Raw genomic sequence first — 3,732 nt, forward strand, 5'->3', positions numbered from 1 at the left:
GAGTGTGTCTTGCCTGAATCTTTGGGTCCTCCCTGGGAAAGAGTTCCTGAGGCTTGTTGAGCTTCAGGAGAATGGGAAAGGTACTGCTCTAGCCCCCCACCTCCAAACCCCCAGTGGGAATTAGCAGGCAGCGGGAAGGGCAGCCTCCTGTGTCCAGATCGAACACCTCAGTGCAGCCCCAGGAATCTGCTGTCTCCTATCTGTACTCTTAGGGGAGACTTCCTGCCCCCATGGGGACCCTGGCTGGCCCTTTATAGGGGCAGGGCAAGTGGTGGGAGAGGAGAGGAAGAGAGCATAAGTCTGTGTGTTCCTCTCTGCCACAGTGGAAGACAGGGAACTGGAAACACTGACATTGGGGCTCTCTGGCCCTAAAATGAAGGAGAATGCCCTCTTGCCCCCAAGGGGAGGCATTTCAACTCTGCCTCAAGGAAAGAGTTGGGCTGTTGTTGACCAGCCTATCTGCAAAGGTCTGACTCCTGACAATTCAGGAGCAGCTCTCTGAGGGGCCCCAATAACTGTCCCCCTGACTGGCAAATGTCCACTGGGTTCAAAGGACTGTATGTGTGTAAGTCAGGCTGAGGGGCTGTGGAAACGGGGCGACAGTACAGGAGCAGGGGTTATTTCTTAAGCTCTGTGTCCAAGCTCTATCACTTTGTTCTGGTCCCCCTAAGACCTAGTGGAGCCTAGGGGTTCCCTCCCCCTGCGTCGCAGTGGGCCACGAAGGCCCACTGTCCCCCTTCTCAGCTCCTGGTGCTGGCATGACTTTTCTGGGTACTCCCTGCCCTTGTCAGACCCTCTGGCCACTGGGAGGCCCCTCCAGTGGCTTTGCCCTGTGCACCTCCCCCCCCTTCTGTCTAGAAAGCCTGGAGAGGCTGAGGACACAGGGGTCCTTGCCAGGTGTGACATGAGCTTACTTGGAGTGCGAGAAATCCTAGAGAACAGAACAGGCCAGGGCCAGCATGAGTCCAGCTGCCCCGAAAGTACGTGAATTCCGTTCATCCTCGCGAACTCATGAAGAAGGCATTGATAGTAGTTTCACTTTACAGATGAGGGAAAGGTCCTCAGAAGTTCCCCAACTGCTGCCCCGGCCCCCGGAGGCCCCCCCAAATCCACAGCAGGCTGCTGCTCAGCCTGGGTTATGCTTCCCCCCTGTGGGCAGAAGCAGGACATGACGCCTGGAGAGACTGGAATGGTTTTTGGGCACTACGCTGAGAAGCACAGTCATTCTCTGCCTTGGCGCATGTTTGAATGGACAGGGACACTTAAATGCCAATGTCAGGATCTCATCTTCAGAGATTCTGGACTGATGGGTGTGCGGGGCAGCCAGGCAGGGTGTTTTTCTTTTATAAGGTTTCAGGTGTTCTGATGGGTATAGTCAGGGCTGAGGTGAGATGGATGGGTTTGGATGGTTCCACCATGCACTGCTGCATTCCCACGGGCTGTGTCCCTGTCCTTTTTTGGGGGGTGGTGGGTATTGAACACAGGGGTACTTAACCATCGAGCCACCTCCCCAGCCCTATTTTGCATTGTATTTAGAGACAGGGTCTCACTGAGTTGCTTAGCACCTCATCTTTGTTGAGGCTGGCTTTAAACTCACGATCCTCCTGCCTCAGCCTCCCGAGCCGCTGGGATTATAGACGTCCACCACTGTGCCCAGCTGTCCCTGTCTTTTTTGTGCTACAGTTTTTATTCTCTGCCTAATGGCAATGCTTTGAGCCTTGAATAATGGTGATGTCCCCAAGAGATTGTGGGTGTGAAGTGCTTGCACAACAGAAACACTACCAGACAGGGGGGAATTTTCACGGGATGTTGCTGGATCAGCTCTCTGCCAGCCCTGGGCCCCAGGGTTGCCACCTTGCTTAAGTCCTTTCCTGTAACATTCTCCAGAGGGCTCCTGAGATGCTATAGCCATTCTGCCCATTTCATGTCCTTTGCCCATAGGAGGAAGGGGACTTCTAGTGTGTGAGCAGCACCTCTGCTGTAGTTCTGCCCACAAGAACCACACTAACTGTAATATAGTGCAACCAGGAAGCCTTTGTTGGAGGAAGGTTTAATTGCATCTATGTGGGCAGGCAGCTGGCCTGCAGGGATCTTGAAGGTGTCTCACCTGAGTTCAGGCTCTAACTTCAAGGTTGGCTGTTGCCAAATGCGGGTCTATACTGTCACCTTGTGGCAGCCTGAGGAACTACAGCTTAGCCTATCTTGGGTCGTGAAGCCTTATTTCTTGAGAGGCCATCCTAGAAACCCAGAAAGAGTCAAATGGGGATGCTCCTTAATTGTGCAGTCTTAGACCCCTCAGATTGCCTGAGTTAGGAGTGCAGGAAGGCACCTGTGAATTTGCATTTAAATATACTTCCTGTGTGATTTGTACATAGGACTGGAGACTTAAATTGTAGGGCAAAATGAAAAATTGGAGCCCCCTGTTCAGGAATCACTAAGCATTTTAAGACAGAGACAGAAAAGCATTAAACCAAGCACAGGGCCCTGTGTGACTGCACAGATGCAAACCACCCAGATTTGCAGAATCCCTACTGCAGTCACTGAATCTTATGTGACTTTGGACACATTTCTAACCTCTATGAACCTCATTTATTTTCATCTTTAAACATTGGGGTCATTTCTATCTCAAAGAGTAGCTTTGAGAATATGAAATTTTTTCTATCACCTAGTAGGTGTTGCTTAAATACACTTATCACTGTATCCCAGGCTCAGTGACAGGGTGTCAGGGTGCGGAGATGAAAAAGATTATGGCCTTTGCACTACAGGGCTGATATTCCAGTGCAGCAAAACAGCTTCATAAATCAGCGATACAGTCACGGGATACAGTGTGATGGAGGTGTGCCCTCCAGCAGGTGCTCTAGAAGCGACTGGGAAGAACAGGCAGGTCTGCTGCCAGGGAAGGCATCTCAGAGGGAGGTGCAGAGATGGAGTTGTAAGGAAGAAGCAGCAGTTAGGGGAAAGGACCATGCGTGCACATGTGTGTTTGTGTGTGCATGTGTGGGAATTCATGTGTGTGCATGTGTGGGAATTCATGTGTGTGCATGTGTGCAAGGAACAAGATTCAGGAGCAAAGGCTTCAGTCCTGAGCTGCACCATGAACTTGGAGATGTGCAGGTGGTTGAGATTATGTTTGCTGATGGGAGATTCAGGCAGAGGACAGCTGAAGAGGAAGCCAGAGAGAGGCCCCTAGGGAAGGACAGTGGATGTCTTACTAAGGCCTTTTAAACCTGGGGCAGAAGTCAGGAGGCATCAAGGAAGGAATTTAGGCTCAGGTTGTACATAATTGGGTCTGTGTTTAGAAGGTGAACTGATGTGAAGCAGGGAGCCCAGGACTCGGTGACATATTGGATGTGGGTCTAAGGGAGGTGTCAGGACTGGTACCTAAGGGTCCAGTTCAGAGAGCTGGGTAGATGGAGGTGCCATTGCCTGAGACAGGAGGAGGAGCAGGGGGAGGAGGACAAGGGCAACACAGAGGGTAAAGAGAAGAAGGAACAGGGATGGCTCCAGGGAAGATGATATTGAACTTGAACTTCGTAGGGTATAAAATGTGGTGATAATAGAGGAAAGTACCTGAGCTCCAGGATAAATTCATGAGGATATGCTGAGTTTGAGTTTCTTGGGGGGCACTGGTGGGGAAGGTGCTTTGCCTTTCCCCTAACCCTCGGGTTCTGCACTGTGCGGGAGGAACTATGTTGGAAGGAGGGGCTTCTCCAGGGCTGAGGTGCTGCCTCC

Source organism: Marmota marmota, unplaced genomic scaffold, assembly GCF_001458135.2.
Source record: "Marmota marmota marmota unplaced genomic scaffold, marMar, whole genome shotgun sequence".
NCBI lineage: Eukaryota > Metazoa > Chordata > Mammalia > Rodentia > Sciuridae > Marmota > Marmota marmota.